This window comes from Cryptomeria japonica, chromosome 10 (genome assembly GCF_030272615.1).
Source record: "Cryptomeria japonica chromosome 10, Sugi_1.0, whole genome shotgun sequence".
Taxonomy (NCBI): domain Eukaryota; kingdom Viridiplantae; phylum Streptophyta; class Pinopsida; order Cupressales; family Cupressaceae; genus Cryptomeria; species Cryptomeria japonica.
The window spans coordinates 48,451,403-48,464,171 of NC_081414.1; the positions used below are offsets into that span (position 1 = coordinate 48,451,403).

A 12,769-nucleotide genomic window follows, 5' to 3' on the forward strand; every position below is an offset into this window, starting at 1 on the left:
TTCCTTTGAGCAAATAACAATTTGAAGGTAGCCTGGCTTAATCTACAAATCATGCAATTTCAGATCTCAGTTGATATGCAGATTCATATTGTATAATCGTTTCTACCATCTGGGAATGTCGGACTCCAAATAATTGATCCCATGTTGTTCTGACCCGGATTGAATCTACCCACAGTCACTGCAGATGATACCTTCAAAATGCGAGACATGATACTGGCGCCTTAAAGAGGCGTTGAACTCCCTGTCAGGCTTCTACACCCATGCTCACTGACAATGCTAAGTAAGATTGCTCCAGCAATCGATGGCTTTGTTGGTATCAACTTAGACACACAGCAAAGGCTATAAAGTCATGAACACCCGTCACTCAGGCCTCAAACAATGAACTGAACAATATGCAACTAAGTTAAGATATTGGCAGGGATTTTGTCCCACCAATAATGAGGTCTCTCAAATTTTCGTCAGAGATCTCTCCAGCATTCCTTTAATGCAAAGGATAATAAACTCTTTCATACATTCTTTCACCCGCTCCACCTATAAATATACACATTACTTTTCAAGTCGGCCAAAATAAAGGAAACTTACCCAATAAACTCCCATCCAAATCCCAATGTGTTGGAGTACTAGGGTAAATCTATGGATGCATTCTAGTCAAAGGAATCTAGCAATTCGTGTTTTTATGTGTATGCTCCATGTTTGGTTCATACCTGATATGTTCTAGATATGAGAATAACTAGAGTAAACCAAAAACATATGAATTGCATTTGAGGTCATCGATGTGTGTCATGCTTCTAATTCTCATCTTAATATGTGGAAAGCACACCCTAGCTACAATTCAAGAGATATTTGTGACAATGTGCAACAGAAGCTAATTACATCACAAGGGCTTGATTTGGGACCCTCATTAATTAACAAGATTAAAACTCTCATTGCTTGAGGACAAGCAATCTTGGGAAAGGCGGACTGCCATGACCCGCTTTGAATCCATCTCAAATTAAAGGATTAGTAAGTCACAGAAAGTTGAACCAATGTCCATCCAATATAGGATGAACTGCCAACAAGAAAAATGTTAAAGCATTTGCTATGGGCATGGGCATTGATTGTGTTTATTTAATGAGAAGCAATTAGGTTAGCCAATGGGTTCCTTAAATTTAAAAAAAAATCCCTAATGTACAGTCAGCATGGAAAGGTGTCGGACTCAAATAAGAATGCATCGATTGTAAGAGATGCAACTTTGAGGAATGAAGGTGACTCTCCCCCACTCCTTGATGATATATATGGTACGTCATTCCTTGGAGAAAAGGCATCATCGAAGAACAGAACAGAAATAAGAATTTAATTGGCAAACGATCAACTAAATCAAAGAAGAGAGAATAAGCAGTGATCAAACAAGAGATCTACAATCTCATTATTATTAAATTAAACAGTAATTAACATACTGGTCAATATTTTGGCTTTAAATCAAGGTACTAAGTTGACAGTTAACATTTCCCAACATCATCCATACCCCATTTAGGAATTCTAGGGCAAATTGAGTTAAGTCCAATAGGGGACATTACATCCCATTGTTCCAATTTGAAATTCTCCTTGAAGGGCTTGCCCTCCATATCCTCTTCTCCTTCGTCCCTTCGTTTGAAACTCAAAATAATCAATATAGGTCATTTCTTGACAGATGACTGGACTTAAGTTTATATATTCAGCACAATATCTTGCCACTTCTTTAATTCTTTAATAGCTCCTTTTGGTTGTCGTTCTTCCTTTAGAAATTTAGCTTGGAACAAAGGAAATAATGGGTTTGAAAAGCCTTACTTATTTTCATGGAACTGCATCACCAAACACTCACAAGTTAGCAGGGGATGGGAGCTCTGATACCACTAAAATATACCAACGTATGAGAACTTGCAATTCTCAATAGTGCAAAGGATAATAACAATATTCTAAAAAATAGAAATAAGCTTTATAAACTCTAATTCAGTTTCATAGTGCAAACATAATGCTTCTACACTTCAATACATATGCTCAAAGAATATTGATGCACAGAAACGAGCCATCTTTCTTGAGTTATCAAATTGATCAAGAATACACACATAATTATGTCTACATATAAATTCATTTGAGCAAATAACAATTTGAACGCAACCTAGCTTAATCTACAAATCATGCAATTTCAAATCTCAGTAGAAATGCAGATTCATAATGTATAATCATTACTACCATCTGGGAATGTCGGACTCCAGATAACTGATCCCGTATTGTTCTGACCAGGATTGAATCTGTTAGCACCCAAAATTTTTGCAAAATCTGATATGCCTGTGATGTGAAAATCAGTTTCTGCCCTTTAAAGTGTACTTGCAAATTTTCTTAAGTAACACACTTTGAAGGTGTGCATCTTGACATCTTGTGATTGTCATGTAATACCACTTATGGATCGTGTTCATATCCTACCAGTGAGTCCAAATGTCCATTTGCAGCCCCCCACAGTCAGATTTGATATGATTTTGAACTGGTAAAGTATCTGGTTTCTAAAGCAGTTTGTTGTCCACACCTTGTTGTCTCTGCCGAAGTAATCCACCTTTGGGGGTTGGAATTTCATTACCAGGTGATTTTCATGTCAAAATGATTGTTCCCTGCAATTTTCCTCATCTTAATGATCCCCGGTTGCCTACTTTGGAGGTTCACATTTTCAAACCAGTTGATGGCCGGGTGAAGTGGATTGACCCTTGTGATTCTCCCCATGTTCATGTACTCCTATGTACAACTGCAGAGCTTCAGCATTCAGTTTAGTAAATTTTTGAAGCCAAAACCAAATGGAATTTATAAAGGTGTGCTGCATGTTTGTTCATAATGTTGCAGCAAGGTCAACTTTGACCTTTAATATTTGGCACATGAAATGAAGTCAAGCAAATTCCCTTGGCATATTTGTTCACAGTATCTTAATTAATTCACATGTTCAATGGTGGCCTCCAAGGTGAAGATTTCGTATTTTTCTCAAGGCATTGAATTGACAAGGTCCAGATGAGTTTGACATGTGCAGTTTTAGAAATGGTTAAGTGGGCAACTTTGATAATTAATATCTCACAATTTTAGGCGCGTCAAGAATAACCACTTGGCAATGTGATTCCCCTATAGTTAGTACGCATGTCTATCTGTTCTCGAAGTTCCGGGAGGAGGTTTGGTCAGTTTTAAAAGGCTATTCTGGAGGCCACAGGTCTCTTTTGAGCAGAATGCAAAAGTGTTAGAAAGCAAATTTTGGAGATTACCCACTTTGTTATTTTTATTGCAGACGCACATGGAGGTTACTCAGAGTCATTTCATGGTGAAACTTGTTTCAGATTGAAATTTTTTGAGGCCACATCCACAAGGGAACCCAGTGTATCGAGGAAAATTAAATTCATATTCCATTTAAATTTGACTCTAAGTCCCGATTACAAGGGAACCCAGCGTATCGAGGAAAATTAAATTCATATTCCATTTAAATTTGACTCTAAGTCCCGATTATTATTATTTAAATCTTTTAATGGTTAGAATTGTTGAGACATGGACCAGCTAGGGACTCGAACCTAGGACCTTCCATACGCTGTTGGAGTGCTCTACCACTGAGCTACTGGCCCCTCTTGGACCAGCCCATTGTCGGTCCGGGTGTGACTTATTTCCAACACCAACACCCCCCCCTTAAGCCACACCTCTCGTGTGCTTGGGGCTCCTAGCCTGGACTTGGCTCTGATACCATGTTGAGACATGGACCAGCTAGGACTCGAACCTAGGACCTTCCATACGCTGCTGGAGTGCTCTACCACTGAGCTACTGGCCCCTCTTGGACCAGTCCATCGTCGGTCCGGGTGTGGCTTATTTCCAACACCAACAAGAATAATGATATATTTTATGATTATTTGGCATATGGACTTTGTCAATATATTTTTGGGAAATTGAAATGTCCGAGAATTGGGGGTGAGAAAAGATTTGAAATTTTCAAATCATTTTTTAAAAATGATTTAAAACAAAATACGTATACTTCACATTAAGCATATGTATTGTTATAAAAAGGGCACTTTAAAAGATATGAATGGATAAATAAAATGGTGGGCCCATGCGAACCGCTCACCCACAAGTGAGTCAAGGCAAAAGAGATGAAGGTGAGCAGGATAGCGGGCTGAATCCCGCTACCCCGCGCGCTAATTAAAGTTTTAAGTGCGATGAGAAGCAAGTGAGCGGAGGAACCCGCCATCCCGCAAGAAAACTCAATGAATAGTGTGAAAGTATTACTGTAGCATGGGAAGGTACAACTAGTGGTGTGAGGGCATAGGCAATGAAAAGCATAGGGAAATGCAAATACAAGCATGCTGGTTTGACGGGATCTCTTAAAGGGAGATCATCTCATAGAACACAATTCGTAGATAATGGATTTGAAGCTTGATCCCTCGATCCTTGCCAATGTCCTCTCTACCTGTGCTTGGGAGCCCTCAAAACACAGCATGTACATCTATTTAAGCATAATGAAAGGTTAGAATTGTGGTTGCAAACGCTCTGGAATATGGAACCAGAAACCTTGCATATGAATTGTTTGGCAAAGTGCATTGAAGAGGTGTCTACGATGATTGCACGCTATGTACAAAATGATTATGTTGAAGAGAATGTTCTAAACTTTCAAGCACGTGTAAGCGGAAAGTGTAAAGCCAAAAGCCACATCCTTTGCTAGCACCCACCCTACCTATGGCAATATGGAAGCTTTGTAACAGGTTATAGACATCAATCAAAGTATAGTAGTAGACGTGTATGTGAAATGGGGAGGTGTAAAACGCCTCAAATAAATGTGGTCACATAGCAATCTTGCAAATGCTCTGGTAGATACAAATGCAAAATGTGAATGCATAGGCAAGGCATTCGAACTGTTTGACAAAATGCCCGTAAGTATGTATTGCAAAGTATGGGATCACAAATAAGGCACGCCTACCTATTGGCTGGTGTTTTGTGACCACACCAACACAAATTAAAGTTTTCCAACAGTCACTTTATCCTCTCTTGATCAAAATCAAATGTATGCTAAGATTGCAGGAAGATCATACATTGACTCCAAGGTTCCAACTGTGTACTAGCGACTTTATTCTGGATATAGACTCGTTTGGCTTTGATGTTTGCTAGTAATCCAAGGGGACTTACTTTTGATCATTCTTTCACTTCTTTGTTGTGGCTGGAACTTCATCGTCAGATATAGCAATTCGGCGATGCTTTTGCTTCAAATGAACTGAACTGGAATGAACTGAAATTAAAGGGGAAAAGGTTTAGGAAGACTAAGCTAAATCTAAGAACTCAATAGATAGCAATGCTTTGGATGAGGTCAACCACACTTTACTTTGCCACTAGCAGACAACTACATAAAGCTGGTGCAATCTTCAGAGGTTGTGTTTGAGATATTTTAAACCATTGATGAACACCATTAGAGTACAATGTTCATCCAACAATTTAGATTAAGCGCACACATAGAAAAGCTCAGTCCACCCTTGCACTGTCAATAGAAATCATCTATTAACAAAAGGTATGAGCAAGCGATCTTCACCTTAAAACATTGCAATCAACTTTGTTCATCTAACTGCTTGGAAAATAAAATTCTACTGTAAGTGAGGAAGGTGAAATCGTGCAAGTTTTGAAAAATAACTTAAGTGAACACCATCAGAACAATGTATCACTGTTATTATCTCAATAACTTATCGCAACAATTTCATATAATCTCCCCCGCTTTACAAATGAAGGGGTAACCCCCTTATATAAGCCTCCAAGAGGAAAATGGACGGCGTTGATTAAAAATCAATCAATGACTAAGATTGAACATGCAAACCCCAATTAGGGTTTGACCAAAAGATTCCCAAATACATGATGCCAAGTAGTGGGGAGAGTCATAAATGAGGAATCTTGCCCACTTTATATTATTTCTCCATTGCTCAAAATGGTGTCCATAATGCATTAATTACCCATTACATCCAAACTCGCCCTACATGTAATAAATGCACCACTATCTCCTTAAATATGACGGCTACCGTGCATTGAATCAGCCACCACTTGATCAAATGCCCGCCAGCAGTAAATGCGCCATCATGCTGCCATACATTCGATAGATTCTCGTCATGCAAGTGGACCCCATCGTCATAGGAACTTCTATAATTTTCCGGGTTGTGCTTCATTAATATGGAATATTCTCTTTGTATGTCGCCAACTTATCCTTTACAAGAATCTTTCCATTCCGAGCTCACTAAAGACATTTTGAAAGATTTTCTTGCCTTGGAAGAATTTTAACAATCTTTTCCACTTCTGAAGGATTCTTGTACGTCTAGAATTCTAGGAGAGAGAAAATCTTTGTAAAGAGATTTTTGTCTTGAAGGAAAAATTTTGTGTTCTCGTGCACACTTCATCCTATTGGGAGATTTTTCCATCAACTGACCACTTTTTCCATGTCTAGGGAATTTTACCCTGTCCTGAGTCCTAGAGAGAAAATTCCCACAAAGCCGATTTTTCTTGTGCTTTGAAATTCTTCACCTTGGGCGCATTTCTTCCCTGAGGAAGGAATTGGATTATTCCTTTGTTTCAATAATCTTAATCCTTTTGATTTTGTTATTCCTTTGTTTCAATTTAGGTTAGTTTAGGTTTTAGGTGTTTAGAAAGTACAGAGGTTGGATTAGAAGGGTTGGGTTTACATGCCTCTATTTCAGATTGTTGTTCTCAGTGGGATTCAATGAATGGGAGTATGCTTGAACTTGCTAGATTGTGAGATATCCACTATTCAGATATCTAAGAATCGTCCACACTTATAGGCCTGAAGTTTAGTGTTTGTCATATGTTTATCATCCATTCAAGCCTACATATAGGAACACCCTCCTGAGTCTTGTGGAGCTCAAAGTGCAGAAGGCCTTTAGAGCCTTGTTAGTTGGCCTTTCTTGTCCTCAGACTATTGATAGTGCAGATCCAATGTCCAAAACTTCTAATCCCACAGTTTAGGTATTGTGTGTTTTCCTTAGGGTTGAGGGTAGCAAGAAAAAGCACCAACAAAATCTACCTGCGGTCACTATAGGTGATCACCTTCAGGATACAAGATATGGTATTGGCACCTTAAAGGGGCACCAAACTCCCTACCAAGCTTCTACACCTGTGTTCACTTCCACTGATGAGTAAGACTGCTCCAACATTTGATTGCTTTGCTAGTGTCAACTCAGACACAAAGCAAAGGCTATAAACTCATGAACACCCATCACTTAGGCCTGAAACAATGAACTAAACAATATGTAACTAAGTAAAGATATTGGCAGGGATTTCATCCACCAATGATGAGGTCTCTCAGGTTTTTGTCTGAGATCTCTCTAACATTTATTTAATGCAAAGGATAATAAACTCTTTCATACCTTCTTTCACCCACTCCACCTATAAATATACACATTGCTTTTCAAGTGGCCAAGATCAAGGAAAGCGACCGAATAAACTCCCAACTAGGTTGACTCAAACTATTAGAAAAATCATTTAATGATATTCACCATAGTTGGCCCCTTCAAATTATTTAATAATTTTATTTACTGATTTATTTATTTATTTATTTAAAATATTGGTGCTACCCGACCCAGCCACCAACTGGGGACAACACATATCACTGAAGGAATATAATTTTTGTGTTTCATATTGTGAGATTGGAAAATTTACCACCAATCATTATAGCATAGTCATTCAGCCCATTTGGCATTGAACAAGCTGGCATTATCGACCATTTTGGTCTAAGTCAAGCTTAGAATTTTTGCCAATGGCTTGCATTGCATACACAGAACCTACCAAGAGCTAGTGATCAGCTCACTCAGCCACTTGCATGTCATTTTATGCAATTTGCCCAAGAGGTGTTGACTAGGCTAGCTCTACCACCTGCCTATTCTAATTGGTTTGTCGCTATACCATTTTGTAAATGCATTCATTTAGAATAGTTGTGTGGTTGAAGGCACCATATTCCTTGCGCACTCCAAGATTCGGGTGATCAAAAAGCTTTGAAGACATTGCATATTCATTTTTATATTGCAAAAATAAAATAAAAACCAGAGAACATTGTTACGGTGGTATCAAAGTTGATGATCTTGCGAGCATATTGGGAGGCTAACCCTAGTTGTATAACAATGTTCAGTAGCTATATATCAGTTTCAGCAATTGTGTTTCAGAGGATTGTCAAAGGCTTGATTTTTCCAAGTTATGAATCATGGAGTCATTCAATAAAGAAGATTCGGAAAAGAAAAATTTATAGAGCAGGTAAGAGACTTTAACACCTACCTCAATCAAAGAATGATCTACTTTGCATTTTGGAAACTATGGAGGGTTATTTATCTAAGATAGATCAGCTTGATTCTATGGAGATGGAAATTGTAGTGATCCCTGCTATAAATTCTTTGGTTAAACTAGAACTTATAAAAAACCTCGGTGAAAAAGTAAAATTTGTAGTCAACAATAGCATTAGCAAATTACAATAATTATGGTTCCTGAAGTTTCATACAATGATGAGATAATGAGGAAGGCATTTTAGTTGATTGTGGAAAATTTTTGAGGTTTTGATGATATGAGAAATCCTTCTTTTGCTAAGAGGGTAAAAATTCTAGAAACTATTGGCAGAATCAGATCATGTGTTGAGATGATAGATCTTGATTGTGAAGATCTTATTCGTAAAATGTTCCAATATTTCTTAGCTATTGTTAGTATGAGTCGCATAGAAAATATTAGAGCTTTTATGCAAACCATTATGTCTTTGATTCTAAATGATAGTGATGCTATCTCCTTGCCACTCTTATTTATTTTATTGGTGGTTTTGAGAAAGGAGCAAAACTTTTCTTCAGCCATACATGAGATGGTTGTAAATGTTGTTAAACAATGTGTGCAAAAGCTGAGACCACACTTCTCAATTCAAAAAATAACTAAAAAGGAAACTCAAGAAGCACCTGGAACAAAAGAGGAAAGTCTTAAAATATCAAGAATCGAAAAGTGTATTGAAAAATGAGCTTAGAAGAAATAATCTTTTCTTCTACAAAAAGTCTTGAGAACCCAACCATCACTGCAAGGACAAAGAAGTGAAATTGTTAAAGAAAAAATTGAAGGAAAAAAAGAAGATGATGGAAAAAGAGGAACAAAAAAACTTGAGTTGCCTTTAAGATGATGAGTTAAAGGGAGATGAAGGCATGAACTCATCATTACTCCTCTAATGATGAGAAGAATGTTCCTACTCGAGAAGATTAGTAGATTTCCCGTTCCAAAGTTTTAGTAGAAGAGAATGCTGATTTTGAGAGTGATGAAGTTTCCAAACATCAATTAGTGAAAAACAAGAGATTGAGTTTTTTGATGATAGTACTGTCCTGCCACTTATTCATGAAGATTGCAAGGAAAAATTTAGAGAGAGCTGATTTTGTAAGTCATACTACTCCTAAAATTTAAGGCAAATCAGAAATTTTGCTAAGTGGAGAGCAAAGTTACATTACTAATTTAGAACAAAGCCCTGAAGAATTGCATGTAATGAAAGAAACAATTATTGGTCTCAAACGAGAAAGTGGTCCACGCTTTAACAAGAATTGATAGCACACACAATTTTATTGAAAGCCTCATTTGGAAGGCCCAAGTTGAGAAGAGATAGAAAGGCATTGAAAGAGGATCCACTCTTGCAGATTTGCAAACGGTCAAAGATGCTTAGGAAACAATAAAATCAGATTACTAATTTCTTTTAAATAGGGATCATACCATCAAGTTTGCAGAAGAGACCCTTGATGCATTGAAAGGAAGAGAGAAAGAAGTTGATGAGCTCACCTTTGAGCTTAAATTAACAAAGGACTCAATAGGAAGTATGCAAATAGCATTTGTAGAAGCAAAAAATTAGCTCGATGTTGTAGAACAAATCAAGGAGCAAGAGAATGAGGAAAGGGCTAGCGGATAAAGAATCAAGCAGGTGATTGATGAACTGGATAGGCTCCAAGAATATTTTGATTTAGAATAGTTTCTTCATTTTGCAGGTACAAAGTTGGCACTACAAGAAGATTGGTTTAAAGTTAAACAAGATGATGGAAATGATCTCCAATCTTTTGAGAACCCGCTCTTTGAAATGGATGTAGAATCATCTTTTGATAACCTGCTCTTTGAAACAGATGCAAGTACCTTTCCTATTGAAGTCATTAATATGGTTCATATCTTGAGATATCTTAAGAAAAATGAATAGATGCAGGCAAATAAACGGCCTAAGATTGTCATAAAAAGAAATGGATGAAACTAGACATTTCAATGGATGAACAAATAGAACATCCACCTGAATTCATGTCCAAATAATAAAAAAGAAATATTTGTTTTCTTATAGAAAAATTATGAAAGTCTATGTGGAAAATGGCATTAGACAGAAAGAGGAAATGTTACCTTGATGAATATAACCCTTTATGATCATCAACAGAAGACCTATACAAGGGCAAACATCCCTTAGAGAGCAAAAATATCCATAGCCCAATTTAAGACTAACTCATATCATCTTCGGTGCAAAACAAGTAAATAGAAGAAGTCAAAACAAGAAAAGGAGGAGAGAGCATATGTATTTTGCACAGCTAGAACAGCTGAACCAAAACACACTTTATTTTAGAGAGTGAAACTTACAGTTATATTCTGACCAATTACACAGGTATTTTAGCTGCAGCCTATTTACAAGATATATTCAAAGAAAAATTGAAAACATGGGGGAGTTCGCCATAAATAGTAGAATATCAGCACTTCAGAAAGCTAAAATGACAAGGTCTGTTGTCCCATGGACTGTCTTTGATTTGGTGGAGGTTAAAATTCTTCTATTTTAATTCTATTTTTTGTTGCTATTTCCATCCATCCAATCACCCACTTTATATAATTCATATATAAGAGTGCCCAGCCGCATAAAAGACTAGTATTTCATTTTTTCTTCTTTTTCTTAAAATACTTCGAATCATTGTTACTTTCTACTCTGTATTTTTCATGAAAAGTGTACTAACGCATTAACTAGGTGACCAATTTAGAGGAAAATCAGTCCAAGCCCTTCCCACAACCTAAACATAAATTATCTTAAACATTAATACTTAACCAAATTGAACACTATGAAGTCGTTTGAAATTCATTTCAAAAGACATATTTCATGTGTGCAAAAACTGGAACACGGCTGACATTCATTTAAAGTTCTTAACATGTATTATTAAAATTTAAAATAATTTAATTTTGCCAAAAAAAACTTTGCCTGCATATGCCAAATGCCAAATGCCACTCAGACTTGTATTTAATGATGTAACCAAAGCATTCCTGTAACAAACACACTCACTCAGATTAATGTGTAAAATAACCAGCAAAAGAACGTTTCGGCGTCTTTAGAGAGATTATAACTCCGCTGTTGTTGCTTGCACCCTGCGCCGCTTAACTTAATTTCCTGTTGGCCTTGAAACGCCCAATCGGCAGCGCAGGTTCGACTCTTGCGGAAGCTAGCCGGCTTTTATTTGTTATATATCCCACAACCTATTTGACAAAGTCTTTTCAGTCTTCCTTGTGGGGTTTATGTTGAAATACAGTTTAGAGGGAAAATTAAAAAAAAAGATATCCAAACCCTAAGGCTGCCTTCCATTTAACTTCCTCTATCCTTCGAATCTATTTCTCTTTTTCCCTAGTTGAAAACTCCCTTGTTGAAAACGTCGTGCTCCCCCATATGCTGGGTACGGAGTAGACCTTTACTTCCTTGTTCTTACAAAAGCAATTTAATCACTTAAATAAACTAGCAATTGCGCCGTGCAATGGGTTGCCGAAGAGGCATGGAAAGTAACTTTGGGAAATTTTGGTCTATTTTTTGGAATAAATTGTGAGAAGAACAAGGAAGAGATAGGGATAGAAATGGGGAGAGATAGATGGAGAAGAGCGAGGGAGAGAGGGATAAGGAGATAAAGATAGATATGGAGATGGAGAGGGAAAAGAAGAGGGATATAGAGAGGAGAGGGATAGATAAAAAGAGAAAACAATAGATAGAGATGGAAGAGATAAATATACTAAGCGAGAGAGAGAGGGAGCAAGGGATTAAAAAAGATATAGGAAGTGATATATATAAAGATAGAGAGATGGAGATAGAGGGAGAGATGAAAGAAGAAATATATATATATATATATATATATATATATATATAGAGAGAGAGAGAGAGAGAGAGAGAGAGAGAGAGAGTGTGATGGAAGGAGAGGTAGAGGGAGATGATGAGATAGGGTGATGGAGAGATAAAAAGATAAAGATATAAGAAGTGATAAATAGAGAGGTAGAGAGAGGGATATATATATAAGGAGATATATTATAATATTTTTTAAATTATTAAAACTAAAAATAGTATTTAAAAAGTTATAAATATATAATTATTTAAATATACATTATAATATTTTTTATTACGTCATATTTTTCGATCCATCAAGACACATGTATTTGTGTATTTAGTGTGATTATAAACAATATAAGCAACATACAATCATTTAATTTTAAAGATTTGTTTTAACTAGATAATTACATATAGATTGAACAAAACATATGTAACACATTTAAAGAAACAATATATTATTATTAATCAAAATAAAAATATGAATAATTAGAATAAATTTCAAAAATAAATCTAAATTAAAATTTAAAATAGAATGGGCGAACGATGTCGCGCGGGAGGGGGTTGCAGAGCGCTGAGCTAGGGCAGTGATGCCCTAGCATGGGGGGGCCTGTGCAGTGCGGGGGGGTCTGAGCAGTGCGGGGAGCAGCAGAG

The 12,769-nt window shown here is 36.8% G+C and overlaps 1 protein-coding gene across 4 annotated transcripts in view; it reads right to left on the bottom strand.

The window, feature by feature from the left end:
• LOC131029476 (uncharacterized) overlaps nucleotides 1–11,723 on the bottom strand; it is a 218,695-nt gene extending 206,972 nt beyond the window's left edge. Inside the window, exon 1 of one of the 4 annotated variants that reach the window (XM_057959990.2) lies at nucleotides 11,315–11,720. The gene's annotated coding sequence lies outside the window, so the exon portion shown is untranslated. Of the gene's footprint in view, nucleotides 1–11,314 lie in introns of all 4 variants that reach the window. The other 3 variants (XM_057959997.2, XM_057959972.2, XM_057959982.2) reach the window with 3 other exon arrangements.
• Between the last annotated feature and the right edge of the window lie 1,046 nt (nucleotides 11,724–12,769).